Source organism: Ranitomeya imitator, chromosome 3 (assembly GCF_032444005.1).
Source record: "Ranitomeya imitator isolate aRanImi1 chromosome 3, aRanImi1.pri, whole genome shotgun sequence".
Taxonomy (NCBI): domain Eukaryota; kingdom Metazoa; phylum Chordata; class Amphibia; order Anura; family Dendrobatidae; genus Ranitomeya; species Ranitomeya imitator.
The window spans coordinates 96,184,746-96,209,789 of NC_091284.1; the positions used below are offsets into that span (position 1 = coordinate 96,184,746).

At 45.3% G+C, this 25,044-nt stretch overlaps 1 protein-coding gene across 1 annotated transcript in view; it reads right to left on the reverse strand.

The window, feature by feature from the left end:
- TAOK1 (TAO kinase 1) overlaps positions 1 to 14,004 on the reverse strand; it is a 109,985-nt gene extending 95,981 nt beyond the window's left edge. The window contains exon 1 of the mRNA XM_069761184.1: positions 13,878 to 14,004. The gene's annotated coding sequence lies outside the window, so the exon portion shown is untranslated. The remainder of the gene's footprint in view (positions 1 to 13,877) is intronic.
- Between the last annotated feature and the right edge of the window lie 11,040 nt (positions 14,005 to 25,044).

A 25,044-nucleotide genomic window follows, 5' to 3' on the forward strand; every position in this document is an offset into this window, starting at 1 on the left:
TAAGTTGGTGTTATCAGGTATTCTAATTTACTGAGATAATGACTTTACAGTTTTCATTGGCTGTAAGCCATAATCATCAACATTAACAGAACTAAACACTTGAAATAGATCACTGTTTGTAATGACTATGTAATATGACATTCACTTTTTGTATTGAAGAACTGTTAAATTAACCTTTTGATGATATTTTAATTTTGTGAGAAGCACCTGTATAATAAGCATGGCTTCACTTAAAGGGGGTATTGAGGTCTACACAAATTATGTATCCGCTGGACATATAACTGTTAGTTGGGTCTGACAATTGGGATTTGCGTTGCCCATTTCCCCTTGGCTGCAACAGTGTACTTGGCTTTCAGTCACTGTCATTGACAATGGACAGGTGATAATTTGAGTGGGCCAAAAAACTAAATGCGTTTTTCCCCTTTAAGAAAAGCGAACCTCAAACATTTTCAGTAATGTAAAATAACCAAATCAAATAAGACGCCCCCTCAGCCGATGTAGATGGCAAGCACTGCCGAGCTCCATGACTGGCTACAGCAGTGATAACTGTCAATGTGGCGTTACCTCTGCAGCCATAACAGACCAGAGCATTGGCAGAGAAGCTGTACCGTGCGATCAGCTGGACAAAGTGACATGTGCTCATGACAAGTACGTACGTCATGTAGCATTAAGAGGAGCACAGCGTCAGCATGTGATGAAGGAATATGCTGTTCATTTTATATTACAGAGATTTTCAAGGGACAGAAATTATCTGGATGTTTTTCAAATAGAAATGCAACTTATTATACTTTAATAATAAACTTGCCACCTTTGTTCCAATTTCAGATCCCTTCCAACCACTGCAGTAGATCCACTTCTGCATTCATTCTGACACATTCAGGGAGCTACATCTTCCCCAGTGCGTGTGTTGCCATGTGATGGATCGTAGCTGCTAGTCTCAGTTCACTAGCCAAGGAAGACCCCGAGACTGAGGAGCAATGGCGGACACTTGCTGCTTTGGGGGTGGGAGCAGGCCGCCTCCTTTTATGGCCCGAGTGTAGCCGCACAGGTTGCATCACTGATATGCTGAGGAGGCTGGCTTAGTTTATGAATAGAGTTCTACAGCCAGCCCCTGTCATCAAATGTGAATACATTTATTGTATGTCTAATTGTAACACGTGTATAAGTATTCTCCGCTTTTTCAAATTGAAATGTACTGACAACGCATTCACACTTGTGTTTGAAAATGTACAATAATTTTAACGATGGATTTGTCCACCTTATGCTCATAATCGTTGGTTAATAAGAATTCTGACATGTAATAATCCAGTCTGAACATGCAATTAGGGGAACCTTTCACATTGAAATCAGAGGACCCCATTGCAGAATTTATAATTTGTGTTCAGGTATTACTAAAATAAAGCGCTTTGAAACTTTGCAAAAATACCTGTCTGTCCACAGAGGCGGGTCCTCAATCCCCAACTTGAACGGTACTCTGCCGTCACTCACATCTTCAGGGGCTTTCGGCGGCGCCCCCTCCGTGCTGTTTTCTCTTCAAATCCAGCGCCTGCGCTGTGTAAATCTTTGTGGGGCAGGCGCAGTAAGCTCTGGCCGTATGACGTCCCAGCCAGGCTTGGAGACTGCGCCTGTGCTGGCAGTGCGGCCACCCACCTCGGTAATCCCTGCCCCGCACTGTGTTATGCATTATGCACAGTGCGGGGTTAGGATTCCTGGGCATGCGCACTGCGTGTGCTAGGCTGTCACCTAGGTCCCCCGCCTTACAGCGTCTGTATATTCAGCTGATCGTCCCGGCGATTGCTATGAGGAGGAGGAGGCACGAAGATGTGAGTGAAGGCAGAGTACCGTTCAAGCTGGGGATTGAGGACCCACCTCCGTGGACAAAGACAGGTATTTTTGCAAAGTTTCAAAGCGCTTTATTTTAGTAATACCTGAACACAAAACTAAAAGAGCCACCTTGTTAGAATGCAGCATTACTGCTGCACAAGGTGGCTCTTTTAGTTTATAACGGCTGGAGGGGGGTGACAGTGGCCCTTTAATCATGACATTGTCATCTGACCGTCTGCACATACCCTAAAGGTACCGTCACACTCAGCGATGCTGCAGCGATATAGACAACGATGCCGATCGCTGCAGCGTCGCTGTGTGGTCGCTGGAGAGCTGTCACACAGACAGCTCTCCAGCGACCAACGATGCCGAAGTCCTCGGGTAACCAGGGTAAACATCGGGTTACTAAGCGCAGGGCCGCGCTTAGTAACCCAATGTTTACTCTGTTTACAAGTGAAGACATCGCTGGATCGGTGTCACACACGCCGATTCAGCGATGTCAGCGGGTGATCCAGCAACGAAAAAAGTTCTGGCCTTCTAGCTCCGACCAGTGATCTCACAGCAGGATCCTGATCGCTGCTGCGTGTCAAACACAACAATATCGCTATCCAGGACGCTGCAACGTCACGGATCGCTATCGTTATCGTTCTAAAGTCGCTCAGTGTGAAGGTACCTTTAAGTTTGGCTGAATAAATTCATTTCTGCTGCCTGGTTTCTCCCCAAGGAGTAAACACACATTAAGTAGTGGTCTGCCAAACAACTCACTTAAGGTACCTTCACACTGAGCAACTTTAGAACGATAACGATAGCGATCCGTGACGTTGCAGCGTCCTGGATAGCGATATCGTTGTGTTTGACACGCAGCAGCGATCTGGATCCTGCTGTGAGATTGCTGGTCGGAGCTAGAAGGCCAGAACTTTATTTCGTCGCTGGATCACCCGCTGACATCGCTGAATCGGCGTGTGTGACTCCGATCCAGCGATGTCTTCACTTGTAACCAGGGTAAACATCGGGTTACTAAGCGCAGGGCCGCGCTTAGTAACCCGATATTTACCCTGGTTACCATTGTAAATGTAAAAAAAAAAAAAACACACACTATATACTTACATTCCGGTGTCTGTCGCGTCCCCCGGCGTCCGCTTCCCTGCACTCCTCCTGCATTCTGTGTCAGCGCCGGCCGGCCGTAAAGCAGAGCACAGCGGTGACGTCACCGCTCTGCTTTACGGCCGGCACTTACACAGGATGCAGGAGGAGTGCAGGGAAGCGGACGCTGGGGGATGTGACAGGCACCGGAATGTGAGTATGTGTTTTTTTTTTTTTACATTTACAATGGTAACCAGGGTAAACTTCGGGTTACTAAGCGCAGCCCTGCGCTTAGTAACCCGATGTTTACCCTGGTTACCCGGGGACTTCGGCATCGTTGGTCGCTGGAGAGCTGTCTGTGTGACAGCTCTCCAGCGACCACACAGCGACGCTGCAGCGATCGCCATCGTTGTCTATATCGCTGCAGCGTCGCTTAATGTGACGGTACCTTTATACAGGTTCAATTTGGCCTAGAATGAATGTTTTCCACAGGCAGAGTGGAGTAATTCGCTGTCTGACAACTCTGGCAGCAGTGTATCATCTAGAACAGATCAGACATTTAAAAAGGAGCTGTAAAGAGTTGTCAGTGTTTTGCTTTTAAAATTAAGGAAAAGTTATAGAATGTGGTAAAATACTACAAAAATGTATACTCACAGGCTTATTTTAGAGCTGGCCTTTCCGATGGTCAACATGGGACAAGAAGTGACTATGACCCATTCTCTGCAGATCTGCAGCGTTTTTTTCCACGCAGAAATGCTGCAGATCTGCAAGTGATTTACAGTACAATGTAAATCAATGGCAACCAAAAAATGCTGTGCTAATGGTGTGGAAAAATCTGCACGGAAAACGCAGCAGATTCAAAAAAGGACCATGTCACTTCTTTTTGCAGATCTGCTGCGTTTCTGCACCTACTCCATAATAGAGATCTGCAGGGGTAAAAAAAAAGGAAGAAATCCGGACATAAGGCTAGTTTCACACTAGAATTTACCTGATCTGCGGCAGGCTGCGGACTTCCTCCGTGAAGCCCCGCCCTCGGCCGCACCTCCGCCACTAGCTCCGCCTACTTCTGCATGCAGCCCGCGTACCTATCTTTAACATTAGGCACGCAGGTCGTGCCGCTGTATTCGGATGCTGCCGCATGCGTAGTTTTGACGATGCGGGAAAAAAAATGCTACAGGCTGCGTCTACGCTGGTCGCCGCATCGTCAAAACGACGCATGCGGCAGCATCCGCATACAGCCGCACGACCTGCGTACCCAATGTTAAAGATAGGTACGCAGGCCGCATGCGGGCCGCATGCACAAGTAGGCGGAGCTAGCGGGGGAGGTGTGACCGAGGGCGGGGCTTCACGGAGGAAGTCCGCAGCCCGCCGCAGATCAGGTAAACGCTAATGTGAAACCGGCCTAAATCTGCAACGTGTGCACATACCAAAAAAAGGCGCAGATTCTGACCTGTGTTATCTGCCAAGAAAATCAGAATCTGCACAGATAATTCCACAGTCAAATCTGCAACGTGTGCACATACCCTAAGGATTGTGATTGACTGATGTTATCAGATGAATGGAACAGGATGTTACCTGATGCATAGCTGGAGATCACAAGAATGGCTGTGCTGGATCAACAGCCTGTACACCATGTCTGTATGGCAGCTGCTGTGCCTATGAATGAGATGCAGTGACCTTTTATAAGGGGCACATACTGGAAGTATGAAGCTGTTCCTAGTAAACAATAAAAAGGGAATGTAGAGTTCACTGGAGCTCCTATGTGTCTTCAAACTGCTGAATGCAACTGGTGACAAAAATCAGAACCCCCCCACAAACCTAATACTGATGGTGTATACCCATACATAAACCCAAATGCAAAGTCAAAAAGATCCCAAGTCATCATGAAGCAAACAAACAACTATACATGCATGCGACCTTACATACAACGCATATTTCACACTAGTAGATGTCTTCAATTTGCAAATCAGGTCTAAACAAGATGATCTTTGACTTGTTTGTACTTTCCACAATAATTGTTCAACCCAAGTTTTACATAGTACCGTAGATGAAATGCCTGACTAGTTACTAAAGATCTAAACATTTGGATTTTGCATTTTGAAAACTGTACATCAGCTGCATGTTCTACTACTGACATTCCAGTTTTTGATCGGCTATTCTAATTTCTAAATCACCAAACACAAAATGAAAGTTATATCTGGAAGCTTCAGAATCTTGTAAAGATCAATATTCTTGTCTCATGTATTGAAGAGGAGGTTTATATCAGGAATGGAAGAAATCCTAATAATCAAGTAGCCAACGAGTTCAAACATTCCTCGCTGCGCTGGTGTCAAAAGGAGCTTTTACAAAAGGAGATGATTGAGCATCAAATGTCCATAAGAGCACTCATTGTCAATTGGCCCATGCGAACATGGCAGTCATCAGCAATTGTGTAAACACACATGTGAATAAGGCTACTTTCACACTAGCGTCGGTACAGGGCCGTCGCCATGCGAAAAGAAATGAACAACGGGGGCAGCGGATGCAGTTTTATAATGCATCCGCTGCCCAATTGTAAGGTCCGGGGAGGAGGGGGCGGAGTTCCAGCCGCACATGCGCGGTCGGAAATGGCGGACTCGACGCACAAAAAAACGTTACATACAACGTTTTTGTGCCGACGGTCCCCCAAAACACAACGCATCTGTCGCACGACGGATGCGACGTGTGGCCATACGTCGCAATGCGTCGGCTAATACAAGTCTATGGGGAAAAAAAACGCATCCTGCGAGCAACTTTGCAAGATGCGTTTTTTTTTCTCCAAAACGACGCATTGCGACGTACGTCACACAACGCTGGTGTGAAAGTAGCCTAAGGGATGTGCTGCCGACAACGTGCAAAATGTATGAGGGCCCAACATCCGTATTATAGAGCAGCTAAACGTTCTGGCAGATTTTTCACATTTGCCGAGCGCTTAAAATGCCTGCAAAAACAGTGGGTGTCAGGGTCCAGAGAGCCCCATCCCCAAGAAGTGCTCAGCGCAGCAAACAGGAACGAACACAGGGGTATGGATTCAATACAAGTTATTGACTTCAAAAGCATGCCAAAGACAAATTCTTTAATTTACTTTACATTAAAAAGCCTACAACCAACAAACATCAGCTCATCCATTTCTAAGATATCTGGATAATTATTATTACCATGGGTGAGCACTGTTGGCTACAGTAAAGTAGCAATGGTGCTAAAAAAAAGCAGGGCACCACTTAGCATTATTATGTGTCTTTTTCAAGTTAGGTGCTTGGACGGTTTTTGTCAAGGACCTTCACATGGGAAGAGACCCTTACAACATAAAACAGAGTAGCAAAATTATAGGTGCACAAGCGGCAGAGCCTTCAGTTGTAGTACAACTTGACTACAGTAAATTGTGAACCCCACCTCAGATGGGCACCTCTTTACTCCATACTGTGTCCACTGGCATCAACACCCAGCATGGACGTCACGTGGCCGCTGTAGCCAATCAGCAACTAGTCTGCTGTAGCCTTCACATTCTGTCCAAGCCAGAGAGCGAAGGGCACCACCTGTCCGAGAGGCGAGTATAGTTTTTGTTTTATTAACCCTGCTGTTCTGTTGGTCAAAAATGACCGACTTTGAACTTCAATATTCTTTAAAATATTCAACATGCGGCTCTGAAACCCGTGGCCGACCGACCCATCCTCATTTAAGTCAATCAACCACAAGTTTCAGAACCGCATCTTGAACACCCCAAAAAATACCAAAGTTCAAAATAGGTCTCCCCAGACCGAACAGAACAGCAGGGTTAAACAGCCCTTGCCTAAGTGCACTATGATTAAGGAAGTACTGGGGAGCCCCTTTTGGAAAGGGACAGTCCCATCTCATAAAGTAAGACATTTCAATCAGATAAACTATCACTTAAAGGGGTATTCCCATCGCCAATATTCTATTCCAACATGTTGTAGGTGTAATAATTATATTAGCAAATACCTCCAATTAGAAATTTAGTATACTTTTTCTGATTCGTTATGTATCTTTCCTCATTGTGCAGGCATTGCAGGACATTAGATATCCATGGTTACGTCCACTGATGAAGTGACAGTAAGCTAGTTGCTAATGGTCGTAACCATGGATACCTAAGGTCCTGCAATGCCCTGAAAGAGGAAAGACATAAATCAGAAAAACGATACTACATTTCTAATTGGAGGTTTTTAAGATTATTATTATTACTACACCCACTACTTCGGATATTGGGAGATGTGAACACCCCTTTACCCCCAACAGTGGTTTGCACGTTAATGACCGGGCCAATTTTTACAATTCTGACCACTGTCCCTTTATGAGGTTATAACTCTGGAATGATTCAATGGATCCTGATGATTCTGACATTGTTTTCTCGTGACATATTGTACTTCATGATAGTGGTAAATTTTCTCTGCTATTACCTGCGTTTATTTGTGGGGGGAAAAAACGGAAATTTGGCGAAAATTTTGCAATTTTCCAAATTTGAATTTTTATGCCCTTAAATCACAGAGATATATCACACAAAATACTTAAGTAACATTTCCCTACTTTACATCAGCAGTTTTGGAACCAAATTTTTTTTTGGTTAGGGAGTTATAAGGGTAAAAATTTGACCAGCAATTTCTCATTTTTACAACACCATTTTTTTTTTAGGGACCACATCACATTTGAAGTCATTTTGAGGGGTCTATATGATAGAAAATAACCAAGTGTGACACCATTCTAAAAACTGTACCCCTCAAGGTGCTCAAAACCACATTCAAGAAGACTATTAACCCTTCAGGCGTTTCACAGGAATTTTTGAAATATTTAAAAAAAAATGAACATTAATTTTTTTCACAAAAAATTTAATTCAGCTCCTATTTGTTTTATTTTACCAAGGGTAACAGGAGAAATTGGACCCCAAAAGTTGTTGTGCAATTTGTCCTGAGTACGCTGATACCCCATATGTGGGGGTAAACCACTGTTTGGGCGCACAGCAGAGCTCGGAAGCGAAGGAGCGCCATTTGACTTTTCAATGCAAAATTGACTGACATTGAGATAGGACGCCATGATGCGTTTGGAGAGCCCTTGATGTGCCTAAACACTGAAACCCCCCCACAAGTGACACCATTTTGGAAAGTAGACCCCCTAAGGAACTTATCTAGATGTGTGGTGAGCACTTTGACCCACCAAGTGCTTCACAGAAGTTTATAATTCAGAGCCGTAAAAATAAACAATTATTTTTTTTTTCCACAAAAATAATTTTTTAGCCCCTAGTTTTGTATTTTACCAAGGGTAACAGAAGAAATTGGACCCCAAAAGTTATCCAATTTGTCCTGAGTACACTGATACCCCATATGTGGGGAAGAACCACCGTTTGGGTGCATGGCAGAGCTTGGAAGGGAAGGAGCGCTGTTTGGAATACAGACTTAAATGGATTGGTCTGCAGGCGTCACGTTGCATTTGCAGAACCCTGATGTACCTAAACAGTAGAAACCCCCCACAAATGACCCCATATTGGAAACTAGACCCCCCCTAAGGAACTTATCTAGATGTGTTGTGAGAACTTTGAACCACCAAGTGTTTCAATACAGTTAATAACGCAGAGCTGTGAAAATAAAAATTATTTTTTTTCCCACAAAAATTATATTTTACCACCAGTTTTGTATTTTCCCAAGGGTAACAGGAGAAATTGGACCCCAAAAGTTGTTGTCCACTGTGTCCTGAGTACGCTGATACCCCTTATGTTGGGGTAAACCCCTGTTTGGGCGCACGGGAGAGCTCGGAAGGGAAGGGGCACTGGTTTACTTTTTCAACGCAGAATTGGCTAAAATTGAGATCGGATGCCATGTCGCGTTTGGAGAGCCCCTGATGTGCCTAAAGAGTGGAAACCCCCCAATTATAACTGAAACCCTAATCCAAACACACCCCTAACCCCAACGGTAACCCTAACCACACCCCTAATCCCAACCGTAAATGTAATCCTAACCCTAACTTTAGCCCCAACCCTAACCGTAGCCCCAACTCTAACCCTAGCCTTAACCCTAGCCCCAACCCGAAAATGGAAATAAATACATTTTTTAAATTTTATTATTTTTCCCTAACTAAGGGGGTGATGAAGGGGAGTTTGATTTACTTTTATGGCGGGTTTTTTAGCGGATTTTTATGATCGGCAGCTGTCACACACTAAAAGATGCTTTTTATTGTAAAAAATAGTTTTGCGTCTCCACATTTTAAGAGCTATAATTTTTCCATATTTTGGTCCACAGAGTCATGTGAGGTCTTGTTTTTTTGCGGGACAAGTTGACGTTTTTATTGGAACCATTTTCGGGCACGTGACATTTTTTGATCGCTTTTATTCCAATTTTTGTGAGGCAAACGACCAAAAACCTGCTATTCATAATTTATTTATTTTTTTTTTTTTTTGGGGGGGTGGGGGGGGTCATTTACACCAATCCGCATTTGGTAAAATTAATAAAGCAGTTTTATTTTTATTCTTCGGGTCAGTACGATTACAGCGATACCTCATTTATAGAATTTTTTTATGTTTTGGCGCTTTTATACGATAACTATTTTATATAAAAAATTATTATTTTTGCATCGCTTTATTCTGAGGACTATAACTTATTTCTTCGCTGATGACGCTGTTTGGCAGCTCGTTTTTTGCGGGAGAAGATGACGTTTTCAGCGGTCCCATGGATATTTATATCTTTTTTTTTTTGCGTGTTATTCCACATTTTGTACGGCATTATGATAAAGTGTTGTTTTTTTTGCCTCTTTTTTTTCGTGACGGTGTTCACTGAAGGGGTTAACCAGCGGGACAGTTTTATAGGTCGGGTCATTACGGACACAGTGATACTAAATGTGTGTACTTTTATTGTTTTATTATTTAGATAAAGAAATGTATTTATTGGAACAATATTTTTTTTTCTTTATTTAGGAATTTTTTTTATTTTATTTTTTTCACACATGTAAACATCTATATATATTTTTTTACTTTTTTACATTGCCCAAGGGAAGGGGGGGGGGGGTGGCATCACACTATAGGGTCAGATCGCTGATCTGACACTTTGCACAGCACTGCGTCAGATCAGCTAGCTGACAGGCAGTGCCCCTGGCTTACCAGTGCCTGCTCTGAGCAGGCGCTTGTAAGCCACCTCGCTGCAGGACCCGGAAGCAGCCCCAGGGCCATTTTGGATCCGGGGCCTGCAGGGAGGAGGTAGGAGACCCTCGGAGCAACGCGATCACATCGCCTTGCTCCGAGGGTCTCAAGGAAGCAGGCAGGGAGCCCCCTCCCTGCGCGATGCTTCCCTATGCCGCTGGAACGCTGCTATCATCTTTGATTGCAGCGTTCCGGGGGTTAATGTGCCAGGAGCGGTCAGTGACCGCTCCTGGCACATAGTGCCGGATGTCAGCTGTGATAGTCAGCAGACACCCGGCCGTGATCGGCCACGCTCCCCCCGTGAGTGTGGCTGATCGCGCTTGACGTACTATTCCGTTCATGGAAAGTAGGGCCCACCCCACATGGACAGAACAGTATGTCCAATGGTAGAAAGGTGTTAAAGCAAGTGGAGTCAGTAAGCCAAACCTCCAACTCACTACTGAGCATGTACATAAAGTGCAGCACAGATTCATCTCAACTAAAAACTGAGATCCTTAGATCAGGAACAGAACAGACATTTATAGGACATTTCAAAACTTTCCCAAATTATTATGAAAACATTTACAGCACATCCTGTATTGTATTACTGTACCCAATTTGTTATATATTTTAGGAGTCGGTTTCAGTCCATTTTCTACTCCACAGCCCTGCTTAAAGCCACCCCTATATGGATGAATATGATCTGAGCTGCAGCAACAGCCACTACATATTTGACGAGAGCTGTACTGTTCAGCTCCACAACTGCCAACACTTGGCCGCTGCTGGCCCAGAAAGTAGCTGATCAGTGAGGTGCCATGTGTCAGACCCCTACCAATCTGGTGTTGACAACATATCTTAATGATTGGTCATTAATATAAAAGTAGTGGAACAACCCTTTAACGATTCCTTTGCATCTGACATTTTAGCACTGTGTCCCCTTCAACTTTTTTTTTTTTTTTTTTTTTTTAAGGTGGTCAGTTGCAGTTCCTTGTACAGCACAAGGACTGGGCATTGCTTGGCATGAAGAGACAAATTAAAGATGCAGCGTTTTATCTGTCCTGTAGACTCTTCATTCTATTCTCCAGATCGGAGGAGATAATGCCAATGGGACCCAACTTGATCAAAAAGATATGGGGGGGGGGGAAATGAAGGTGCCAATATATACATTTCAAAGCCAATTTGGCCAACAGCTATGTGACCCTCCAGACAACTGTTCAGCTCAGCCAAGGGTTCATATGTTTTCACTGGACAGAGGCGCTTATCTCTCTGGAGAACAACATAATCAGGCTTTGCATTAAAACTGCCCCATCATTATCATCTGCCCCATCATCTTCATCCCCATGATCCCCCCCACCCCCATGGGAAAGTCAGAAGGCTCCATACAATTAGATGGTCAGCTGTTCACATTGAAGTTACAAGGTTAGTAACTTAGACGGACTTTCTTCTACACTGAAGGTTCGGTCGAAATTTCTCTGCAGATCAGGAGCCTGGAAAAGCTGAATTGTAAAGCCATATTGGTTATTATCAACCACTAATAGATTATAAAATAATCAGACTGTAGAGTGACCCCCATATGGGTCGCCGTTAAATACTAGAGGCCAATGAGAAGGAGATTTAATTGTCAGGCTTTGTTGTACTTGGCTTTATCATTACATAACTTGTCATCACATCACTGCCCTTAATGTGACCAGACAAGATAAAGTTTTTGTCCACCCTTCTAAAGACGATGAGGTCATCGCAGAAAAATCAGACCCAAAAGTCTCCCTGCAAAGCGTCACCAAACCAAGTAAACAAGTGTCCCTCCAACCCTCACACCAAATAGGCTGGTCACAAATAGCCCCCTGACCATGAGGGCAACCTAAAAACAATCTGTGCCAGAGATGTTTACAGATGTTGTCAGCAAAGCCGAGAAAGCCAATCTGTCAACAATGGACGTGAACGCATAGCAACATGACATGTGCACAGAACACTGAATCCACCTATATAGCATGCAAAACCTCCACAATGCAAACAGCAGAGCTGTGCTATTCCTGGAAGCCCTGCACAAGATTCATGCATGCTTTAGGTGGGGCTGGAAAGCAACTAAGGATAAAGACAATGAGAATGATTTTCTTTGTTATTTAATGTAAGTATGTGGTGCCACCAACCTTCCTCTGAGCTCCTTCCGCTGCCTTCCCAGGCCTCCCCTCCTCCCTCCAATAACATTTACAGTAACAAACACACATCCAAGCTGTTTGTCAGGAGAGGAGAGTGGAGATCTGCAGCATTGCAGCACTCAAGATGCAAACACAGAAAGCAGGAAACATTCCTAGCTGGTGCTCATTACAGCTGCTGCCCCTGGCACTGCCAGCAACATTACTAAGCAATGACTAAATGCAAGAAGTCACCCAAAAGGAAAGCTACAACACCGAGGATTTATTGTAAGGACGGTGGTATACCCACCATGCCGGAGAACCACAACTAACCCTTATTATAGGAACGTAGCCCCAAAGGGATGCAATTCATACCCACCTAGCACCGCATCTGCAGTCACATCAGAGCTGTGGAGTTCCAGTCACAGTATAATTTGGTGGAGTTGGCATAAAATGGGCCGACTCCTAAAATATATAATACCCAAGTTGGGCTCAGTAGTACAATGCAGCATGTGATGTAAATGTGTTAAAAATTTGGAAGATTTATAAAATGTCCTATAAATGTCTGTCCTGTTCCTCCTGATCTTGGCTTTTCGCTGAGATGAATCTGTGCTGCACTTTATGCACATGCTCAGTAGTGACCAGGGCTGTGGAGTCGCAGATGAGATGAATCTGTGCTGCACTTTATGCACATGCTCAGTAGTGACCAGTGCTGTGGAGTCATAGATGAGATGAATCTGTGCTGCACCTAATGCACATGCTCAGTAGTGACCAGGGCTTTGGAGTCGTAAATGAGATGAATCTGTGCTGCACTTTATGCACATGCTCAGTAGTGACCAGGGCTGTGGAGTCATAGATGAGATGAATCTGTGCTGCACTTTATGCACATGCTCAGTAGTGACCAGGGCTTTGGAGTCGTAAATGAGATGAATCTGTGCTGCACTTTATGCACATGCTCAGTAGTGACCAGGGCTTTGGAGTCGTAAATGAGATGAATCTGTGCTGCACTTTATGCACATGCTCAGTAGTGACCAGGGCTGTGGAGCAGGAGTAGAAAAGACAGGGAAATTGAGAAGTCAGAGGTTTGGCTTGCTGACTTCACAGCCCTGGTTCACATCAGGCACTTTGTGAGCCAGAGGGGTTTGATACATTTTATAAAACTAATTGTTATATTGTAACACTGTCCAGTTGTTACATCTGAACCAAAAGGAACCACACAGAAAAGCAGGAGCTTCCCCCACATTGCTGTGCCACAAATAATGCCCACACACATCTCCAAATTCTGTAGATAGCAATGAGCTGCCATGAGGCCGGGCTAAGTTGCCAGAGCATGGGCATAATGGGTGGCAAGTGACATTGATGGGGCGCCTGCCCTCCTACCAATAGTGCCAAGTGCTTAGTCTTAGGTGAGCCCACTCATGTCAGTGACCCATGATGACAGAGAAGTGCCCAAATGTGGCAGAGCTGGATCTGTGACAGCAGTCCTATGCAAGGATGAGCCCCCAGGTCTGCTGTCACTGTGACTAGACACATCCATGTGCGGCCTTGGGAAGAGCTGGCCCCGTGCACTGCCCCCGCCGCATGTTTACCCCAGCAGCAGAGGAAGGGCACGGCCTGCTCTACTCCCTCCTAGCCCCGGCCTGAGCCCTCGGCGCTGCGCCCGGTAGCTGCGGCTACAAGTTCCCAGCAGGCGGCCCGCTCACCTTCTTGTCACCGACGCTCCGGACGCCTCGTACTGATCCCAAAACCGAGCTGGGGAGGGGCAGCAAGAGGGCGCTGCGAGCACCGGAAACAAAGGCCGGCCCGGGGTGGCGTGGGCGGCGACGGGGGAGGAGCGGCTGCTACTCGTATCGGTGTGACCGGAGCTCCCGGCCTCCTTCTCCGCCTACGGCAGGGCGGGCAGACAGCGCGCAAGATGGCGCTGTGCAGGGAGCGGAGGCGGCTGTGCCCGCAGCCGACGGGGGTGCTGTACACACCGAGACCGGAAGGTCACTACTGTCCCAGCTGCTCCGCCGGGGACACCGGCAGCGCCCGCCTCACCGCTCCGGACTCCGCGTTATTAGCGGCGGCCTCGGACACTCCGCCGCGCGGGGGGAGACAAACTTTCTCAGCTGTCATGTGGAGACTTGTCCTGTGTGAACTGCGAGCAGGAGGGCGAGGCCTGTGTCAAAGTGGAACTGTCCTACACTAACCAATCAGTTGCCAGCTTCTGTTTCCTCCACATAGGTGGAGAAATGATACACTCGATCTGATTGGTTGTTATCGGCAACCACTTTAGAAAGCGTCCCTGTCACCACACAAGGCCCGGATGGATCCATAATATGGAGGGAGCGGTTCGGTCACTGTTATCTATTATTATCGCTGTTTTCTGACGTCTTTTTGAGCCAAATTAATTAAAAATGCTCTTTAGTTCTGTCTTTAATTTGTGTTGCAACCTTTTTTTTTATCACAAAAAGTCGCCTATGCATCTAAAGTGAAGCAAAAATGGCATCATGGTTTCAGGTATACATAAAACAAAGCTGGTGGGGGGAGGTAGGAGACAGAGGCTGGAGTTGTGACTAAAAAGAATGCTGAAAAAAACAAACACTGCCCACAATGGCAAAGTGGGAAAAAACGAGCACATACAAAGTGAAACTGGACAGATGAATATGGCGCAAGCCGCAAAAAAAAAACTGAGGGAAACAGGTGTAAATGTAATAATAAAGCAGACCTAGGCTCTGGTCACATGGTCAGTATTTTACCTCTGCATTTGTAGCCCAAAACCTGGAGTGGGACAGTCAGGAAAAGTATAAGACCGGGTGCACACGATCCGGAACTGCCAGCGCTCTGGACGTAGCACATGTTCACGGTGTACAAAGCGCTGCCGTCTATTGAACACAGGTGAATCTGCATGTGATCACTAAACCGTGCAGATTCACCGTGCCCAATACATTGTATGGGTCACATTGCTCTTGCGGAGACGCTAGACATGCTGCGGTCTGGAGAGACTCCTGCTCTCTTGGCAGTAAGAAAATTGCATGTTGCGTTTTTGCTGCTTTTTTTCCTGTGCTTTTGTCACAGTACATTAAATGCTACTTATACAGCATCCAACCCGCAGCAGCCAGATGTTACAGCACAGTGGATAGGATTTCAATAAATCCCATGTCCACTATGCGTCCACAGATGCCCACGGCTCACCCGCAGAGACGGACATGTGGTGCATCTCTCCAGCTGAGATGCGATGTTTTAGCCTGGGGGACAGTATCCATGGCCCCTTCCTAGGCTATTAATATCAGCCCGCAGCAGTTTGTATAGCCGTTGCTGGTTATTAATTATAGGGGGACCCTATGTCATTTTTTTTAGGGTCTCCCATTTTAATAGTAAAGGCTAAGTATACAGTTGTGAGCTGATATTAATAGCTTGGGAAGCTCCATGAGTATTACCCCTTCCCAGGCTATAAACATCTGCCCCCAGCTGTTGGCTTTCCCTCTGCTGCTTACGAAAATTGCGCTGGAGCCCCTGCCATTTTGTTTCTGAAAATTAATCTTTTATTAATTAAATACATGTACAGTAATTTGCACACACACTTCACTAATTGTATTTGTCACATCTATATATCTATTCTATATGTATTTATGTAATCCATCTCTTCTATCCTTTCGGCTCCTGCTGTGATTTTACAGTACACGGCAGATGAATTGCAGGCTTTTCTTCTATCTATGTAATAAATATACATATATATGTGTCTGTCACTGACATCTATATACCGTACAGACCAAAAGTTTGGACACACCTCATTTAAAGATTTTTCTGTATTTTCATGACTACGAAAATTGTACATTCACACTGAAGGCATCAAAACTATGAATTAACACGTGGAATTATATACTTAACAAAAAAGTGTGAAACAACTGAAATTGTGTCTTATATTCTAGGTTCTTCAAAGTAGCCACCTTTTGCTTTGATGACTGCTTTGCACACTCTTGGCATTCTCTTGATGAGCTTCAAGAGGTAGTCACCGGGAATGGTTTTCACTTCACAGGTGTGCCCTGTCAGGTTTAATAAGTGGGATTTCTTGCCTTATAAATGGGGTTGGGACCAACAGTTGTGTTGTGCAGAAGTCTGGTGGATACACTTCTGATAGTCCTACTGAATAGACTGTTAGAATTTATATTATGGCAAGAAAAAAGCAGCTAAGTAAAGAAAAACGAGTGGCCATTATTGATTTAAGAAATGAAGGTCAGTCAGTCCGAAAAATTGGGCAAACTTTGTCCCTAAGTGCAGTGGCAAAAACCATCAAGCGTTACAAAGAAAGTGGCTCACACAAGGACCGCACCAGGAAAGAAGACCAAGAGTCACCTCTGCTTCTGAGGATAAGTTTATCAGAGTCACGAGCCTCAGAAATCGCAGGTTAACAGCAGCTCAGATTAGAGACCAGACGGAGTTCTAGCAGCAGACATATCTCTACAACAACTCTACAACAACTGTTAAGAGGAGACTTTGTACAGCAGGCCTTCATGGTAAAATAGGTGCTAGGAAACCACTGCTAAGGACAGGCAACAAGCAGAAGAGACTTGTTTGGGCTAAAGAACACAAGGTATGGACATTAGACCAATGGAAATCTGTGCTTTGGTCTGATGAGTCAAAATCTGAGATCTTTGGTTCCAACCACCGTGTCTTTGTGCGATGCATAAAAGGTGAATGGATGGACTCTACATGCCTGGTTCACACCGTGAAGCAATGAGGAGGAGGTGTGATGGTGTGGGGGTGCTTTGCTGGTGACACTGTTGGGGATTTATTCAAAATTGAAGGCATACTGAACCAGCATGGCTACCGCAGCATCTTGCAGGGGCATTCTATTCCATCCGGTTTGCATTTAGTTGGACTATCATTTATTTTTCAACAGGACAATGACCCCAAACACACCTCCAGGCTGTGTAAGGGCTATTTGACCAAGAAGGAGAGTGATGGGGTGCTATGCCAGATGACCTAGCCTGCACAGTCATCAGACCTGAACCCAATCGAGATGGTTTGGGGTGAGCTGGACCGCAGAGTGAAGGCAAAAGGGCCAACAAGCGCTAAGCATCTCTGGGAACTCCTTCAAGATTGTTGGAAGACCATTCCCAGTGACTACCTCTTAAAGCTCATCAAGAGAATGCCAAGAGTGTGCAAAGCAGTCATCAAAGCAAAAGGTGGCTACTTTGAAGAACCTAGAATATAAGACCTAAGGCTAGTTTCACATTTGCGTTAAAAAACGCAGCGTTTTTAACGCAAACGCATGTGGTGCAAAAAACACATGTAAACGCGTGCAAACGCTGCGTTTTTTAGACGCATGCATTTTTGCATGTGGTAAAAAAAGCGGCGTTTTGACGCGTTTACATGCGTTTTTCCTGCGTTTGCGTTTTTGAAACGCATGCTGAGAAGTGTGTGACAGATGCCAATCATCAAAATCAACTAGAAAACCCACTATAAACAGAAATAGCTAGGGGTAGGGTTAGGATCCCTAGTAACCCTAGGGATCCTAACCCTAGGGATCCTAACCCTAGGGATCCTAACCCTAGGGATCCAGGATCCTAACCCTAGGGATCCTAACCCTAGGGATCCTAACCCTAGGGATCCTAACCCTAACCCTAGTGATCCTAACCCTAGGGATCCTAACTCTAACCCTTAGGGTTAGGATCCTTAGGGTTAGGATCCCTAGGGTTAGGGTTAGGATCCCTAGGGTTGGGGGGTGGCTTATCAGTGTGTATTCTTGTGTTTTTCTATTGAAACGCATGCGTTTACATAGACAGCAATGCGTTTTTTTTGCCGCAAAAAAACGCCGCTAGAAATTACTACAGCTTGCATTTCTGCAACAAATCGCAAGCATAGAAACGACGCATGCGTCGTCAAAACGCATGCAAAAAAACGCATGCGTTTTTAATGTTAAGTATAGAAAAAAACGCATGCTTTTTTTGCGCTAAAACGCAGCGGCAAAAAACGCAAATGTGAAACCAGCCTAATTTCAGTTGTTTCACACTTTTTTGTTAAGTATATAATTCCACATGTGTTAATTCACAGTTTTGATGCCTTCAGTGTGAATGTACAATTTTCATAGTCATGAAAATACAGAAAAATCTTTAAATGAGAAGGTGTGTCCAAACTTTTGGTCTATCTATCTATCTATCTATCTATCTATCTATCTATCTATCTATCTATCTATCTATCTATCTATCTATCTATCTATGTGTGTGTGTTTTGACAAATATTTCCTTCCAAAACAACGTGTAAATGACAGAGAATTGCTGTATGTAAAACGTCATGTTAAAATGGCATTGCAATCGGATAGCAATCCCAATGCATTCGGATGTAAATCGGCGCATAAAGTATGCTGGGGGAAAATCTCTGGGTTTTATATCACTGACACCATAAGGTGTAGAGAAACATATCTCCCCTCCAGCACTTTACCAGTGACTTCGTCACAAGGCCTAAAGTTAAAGATGACACATTTCTTTGGTATTTTAGGTAAAAATAAAAAAAAATATCCTTGGGGATTTGTGTGCTCAGATAACTTTGACCAAGGTTTCAGACCTTAATTCGCTTGTTAGGGTTATGGCTTTTTCACTATCATTGATAGGAAAGGACAGGGGATGCAAATTTCACAGCTTTATAAAAACCCAGCCTCCTCTAACCTTGTGCCAAAAACAGCAGCCAAGTTTTCTTCTAAGCAGCTGCCTAGCACTATGAAAATGGTGGAAGCCCACAAAGCAGGAGAAGACTATAAGAATATAGCAAAGAGTTTTCAAGTTGCACTTTCCGCAGTCTGAAATATAATTAAGAAATGGCAGTTAACAGGATCAGTGGAGATCAAGATAAGGTCTGGAAGACGAAGCAAAATTTTAGTGACAACTGCTCGTAGGATTGCTAGAGAGGCAAATCTTAACCCCCACTTGACTTTCAGGAAAAGAACATCTCACCAACCATTAAGCATGGGGGTGGATCAATCATGCTTTGGGGTTGTGTTGCAGCCAAAGACACGGGAAACATTTCACGGGTAGAGGGAAGAATGGATTCAATGAAATTTCAACAAATTATTGATGCAAACATAACACCATCTGTAAAAATGCTGAAATTGAAAAGAGGATGGCTTCTACAAATAGATAATGATTCTAAACACACCTGAAAATCCACAATAGATTACCTCAAAAGGCACAAGATGAAGGTTTTACAATGGCCCTCACAGTTCCCTGATCTGAATATCATTGAAAATCTGTGGCTAGACTTCAAAAAAGCTGAGTATTCAAGATGAGGAATCTCACAAAACTAGAAGAATTTTCCAATGAAGAATGGATGAAAATCCCTCAAAAAAGTATTGAAAGACTGTTGGCTGGCTACAAAAAGCATTTACAAGATGTGATCATTTCAAAAGGTGGTTCTACTAGGTACTATCCATGCAGGATGCCCAAACCTTTGCATCAGCCTATTTTCCTTTTGGTAATTCTTAAAATGTAAAAGATGAAAATATATATTTTTATTTTGCCTAAAATACAAATCAAATGTGTCATCTTTAACTTTAGGCATTTTAGAGATCATTTAATCTTCAGCTTGCTTAACTGTTCACAATAACAGTAATTTTGACCAGGAGTGCCCAAATTTGCACATGTTATATACAGTTGAGGGGTTCCACAGCTACTTATATGCTGTATGATGTCCCCTACAGATCCCCTATATACAGTATGATGCCTTCCGTAACGGATCGTACAGGGGGAGGGGTGTGTCGACTTCGCTCACCTCTGGGGAGGGGAGAGAATTACCCAGCAGGGATCAGCTCTCTGGCACCACCACCTTCCCCAGGTCAGTTAGGGAGCTGCACCGCGGGCAAATAATCGCTGGAGAGGCTTCCCTTATAGGTATGAGTTATTAAGGAGCTCCCAGTGAGGGAGAATATATATCACTAGATGGTGGCCCGATTCTAACGCATCGGGTATTCTAGAATATGCATGTCCACGTAGTATATTGCACAGCCCACGTAGTACATTGCCCAGCCACGTAGTATATTGCCCAGTCACATAGTATATTGCCTAGTGACGTAGTATATTGCACAGTCACGTAGTATATTGCCCAGCAACGTAGTATATTGCCCAACCACGTAGTATATTGCCCAGCCACGTAGTATATTTCACAGTCACGTAGTATATTGCCCAGTCACGTAGTATGTTGCCCAGCCACGTAGTATATTGCCCAACCACGTAGTATATTGCCCAGTGACGTAGCATATTGCCCAGCCACGTAGTATATTGCCCAGTTACGTAGTATATTGCGCAGCCACGTAGTATATTGCCTAGTGACGTAGTATATTGCTCAGCCACGTAGTATATTGCCTAGTGACGTAGTATATTGCCCAGTGAGGTATATTGCCCAGTGACGTAGTATATTGCACAGTCACGTAGTATATTGCCCAGTTACGTAGTATATTGCCCAGTGACGTAGTATACAGCACAGAGCCACGTAGTATATTGCACAGCGACGTAGTATACAGCACAGAGCCACGTAGTATATTGCCCAGTTACATAGTATATTGCCCAGTGATGTAGTATACAGCACAGAGCCACGTAGTATATTGCACAACAAAGTAGTATACAGCAGGGGTGTCAAACTGCATTCTTCAAGGGCTGCAAACAGGTCATGTTTTCAGGATTTCCTTGCACTGCACAGGTGATAATTTAATCACCAACTCATTATTTGTGTAGGTGATTAAATTATCACCTGTGCAGTACAATGAAATCCTGAAAACATGACCTGTTTGCAGCCCTTGAGGAATGCAGTTTGACACCCCTGGTATACAGCACAGAGCCACATAGTATATTGGCCAGTCACGTACTATATTGCCCAGCCAGGTTTGTCACAGGTTAAAAAATAAAAAATAAACATATACTCACCTTTCCAAGGGCCCCTTGTAGTCCACGGCAGCTTCTGGTCCCAGGGTTGGTATGAGCGCAGGACCTGTGATGATGTCGCGGTCACATGACCGTGATGTGATGGCAGGTCCTTCTCGCGCAGGCGCGCAGGGCCTGTGATGACGTCGCGATCACATGACCGTGACGTCATGGCAGGTCCTTCTCCCATACCATCTTTGCCACCGGAACCTGCAACGGAAGATGGCGGCCGACGCGAGCGGCTCAGCGGACTACGGAGGGTGAGTATAGCAGTTTTTTTTTATTATTATTATTTTTAACATTACATTTTTTTACTATTGAGGCCGCATAGGCAGCATCAATAGTAAAAAGTTGGGGACACACAGGGTTAATAGTGGCGGTAACAGAGTGCGTTACCCGCAGCATAACGCGGTCCGTTACCGCCGGCATTAACCCTGTGTTAGCGGTGACAGGAGGGGAGTATGCGGGCGACAGGCACTGACTGCGGGGAGTGTGGCGACTGCAGAGGTGCGGGGATAATGAGCAGTATGGCGTGAGCAGGCTTCCTTCCACAGGTGAGGTGACGCCGCGGCCCGGTATCCATTCTAATGTGAGCAGCAGAGCCGGGTTAATTACCGGTTTATCAGTGGTGGCGGCCATTTTCCTGAGGCTGCGCGTGCGCAGATGGAGTGCTCTGCTTCCCGGGGCTTCAGGAAAATGGCCGCAGGAGGCCGCGCGTGCACAGATGGAGATCGCGGCGGCCATTTTCCTGAAGCCGAGATCTAAATCTGCGAACTCGGCTTCAGGAAAATGGCCACCGCGATCTCCATCTGCACACGCGCAGCCTCCCGCGGCCATTTCCCTGAAGCCCCGGGAAGCAGAGCACTCCATCTGCGCACGCGCGGCCTCAGGAAGATGGCCGCCGCCACAGATAAACCGGTAATTACCCCGACTCTGCTGCTTACCGGCCTGCTGCATCACCTCACCTGTGGAAGGGACCCCGCTCACGCCATACCGCCTCCTCATCCCCGCACCTCTGCCACCGCCACACCACTGCCGGTAAGCCTGCATTACGACTATAAGAGGCACCCCCCATTTTCCCCCCTTTTTTTTGGGGGGGGGGAAAGTGCATCTTATAGTCGGGAAAATACGATAGATGAGGACTCACAGAAGCCACTTCAGAAGAGTCCGATTCTTTGCTCTTAGCCATTGTTGGATGTTTTCAACTGTGTGTTTTGAGTCACTATCCTTTTGGCGAAGCCATGACCTGTGCCTCAGACCAAACTTTCTGACACTAGGTAGTCCATTTAGCTCCAGAATGCCTTGATTTTTCTGCAAATTGCAAAATAGTCTTGGAGAAAGTCATTATCACACCCCTCCAACAAGCCTTGCCATATGACTTAAGGTACTGTCACACTAGACGATATCGCTAGCGATCCGTGACGTTGCAGCGTCCTCGCTAGCGATATCGTCCAGTGTGACAGGCAGCAGCGATCAGGCCCCTGCTGTGCTGTCGCTGGTCGGGGAAGAAAGTCCAGAACTTTATTTCGTCGCTGGACTCCCCGTAGACATCGCTGAATCGGCGTGTGTGACACCGATTCAGCGATGTCTTCACTGGTAACCAGGGTAAACATCGGGTAACTAAGCGCAGGGCCGCGCTTAGTAACCCGATGTTTACCCTGGTTACCAGCGTAAAAAAACAAACAGTACATACTTACATTCAGCTGTCTGTCCCTTGCCGTCTGGTTCCTGCACTGACTGCTGGCCGTAAAGTGAAAGTGAAAGCACCGCTGTGGCTGTGCTCTGCTTTCACTTTACGGCCAGCAGTCAGTGCAGGAACCAGACGGCAAGGGACAGACAGCTGAATGTAAGTATGTACTGTTTGTTTTTTTACGCTGGTAACCAGGGTAAACATCGGGTTACTAAGCGCGGCCCTGCGCTTAGTTACCCGATGTTTACCCTGGTTACCGGGGACCTCGGGATCGTTGGTCGCTGGAGAGCGGTCTGTGTGACAGCTCTCCAGCGACCAAACAGCGACGCTGCAGCGATCCGGATCGTTGTCGGTATCGCTGCAGCGTCGCTAAGTGTGACGGTACCTTTAGGATAAACGCTAAACTAGAATCTCAAATTTCAGACAGTGTCTCAGGGTACTGTCCATTGTCAGTGCAAAGTATGAGATCTGATTTGGCTGTATGAGAGGCTTAAGACTGGGATCTAAGGGGTAAAGTTTCTCCTTGTGGATATGCCTGGCATGTCAGTGTAAGGAGACTTATATGCCGTCCTATGCAACAAAGTAGCCCCAAAACCGCAAAGAAGCACCAAAACATATCAGAGTCTCCTCCATGTTTCATTGTAAGTACAATATACTTTTCTTTGCTTCATTTTGGTTCTTGGATCATCGCAATGTGACTTGCCAAAAAGCTCCAGTTTTGTTTCATCTGTCCCAAGGATATTCTCCCAAAACCTTTGTGGTTTGTCAATATGTATTTTGCCAAATTCCTGTCTCTCTTTTTTATGATTTGCTTTTAACAGTGGTTAAAGCCTTTATCTTTGTCATGTCTTTAACAGAAGGGTAGCAGCAATTCTGTCCACATGTATACACATTAGACTGTCAGCTGATCCTGCCGATATCAGTGGTTATGGACAATTTTAGTCTGTATGTTGGGGGCTTAAAGGGAACCTGTCACCCCGTTTTTTGAGATTGAGATATAAATACTGTTAAATAGGGCCTGCGCTGTGTGTTACTATAGTGTATGTAGTGTACCCCGATTCCCCACCTATGCTGAGAAATAACTTACCAAAGTCGCCGTTTTCGCCTGTCAATCAGGCTGGTCAGGTCGGGAGGGCGTGTTCACAGCACTGGTTCTTCCTCAGCTTTACGTTGGTGGCGTAGTGGTGTCCGCATGTTGAGGTGACTAATCCACTGTGGGCACGTGAACAAGCAGCGCGCGATCTGCGCTGTCATCCCTTTCGTTGGTGGGGGCGGCCATCTTCCTGGGGCCGCGCGTGCGCAGATCGAGTGCTCTGCTGCACGGGGCTTCAGGAAAATGGCCGCGGGATGCCGCGCGTGCGCATTAGAGATCGCGCCGGCCATTTTCCCAAAGCCGAGATGCAAACTGGGAGCTTTCTAGGTAATTTCTCACGATCTATGAACAGCCAGCAGAGGGCGCCTCACCGCAAATGAAGCTAAATATAGCTCATTGATCTATATTTAGACTCATTCCCCTGGGTTTTGCAGCGAGGAGTAGCATTGCATTAGCAAAGCTCCTTGCTGCAAAATGTTTTAACCCCTTCAGAAGGATTTACATCGTTGGACGTTACAGATCTGCGGAGGGTAAGTATATTGTTGGTTTATTATGTTATTTCTTTCACAGAACGAGGGTCTTCAGTGACTGGATTGGGCGTAGAATAAAATACTCAAACAACCATTGTTTTTATTTCATTAAAATAATTTTAAATAATGTGTTTGTGTTTTACTTAACCCTTTACTACAATTGGATTAATAATGGATAGGTGTCATAATTGACGCCTCTCCATTATTAATTAGGCTTAAGGTACCTTCACACATAACGATATTGTTAACGATATCGTTGCTATTTGTGACGTAGCAACGATATCGTTAATTAAATCGTTATGTGTGACAGCGACCAACGATCAGGCCCCTGCTGGGAGATCGTTGGTCGCTGAATAAAGTCCAGAACTTTATTTCGTCGCTGGACTCCCTGCAGACATCGCTGGATCGGCGTGTGTGACACCGATCCAGCGATGTCTTCACTGGTAACCAGGGTAAACATCGGGTAACTAAGCGCAGGGCCGCGCTTAGTAACCCGATGTTTACCCTGGTTACCATGCTAAAAGTTAAAAAAAACAAACACTAGATACTTACCTACAGCCGTCTGTCCTCCAGCGCTGTGCTCTGCACTCTTCCTGTACTGGCTGTGAGCCGGAAAGCAGAGCGGTGACGTCACCGCTCTGCTTTCCGGCTCCCAGACAGTAC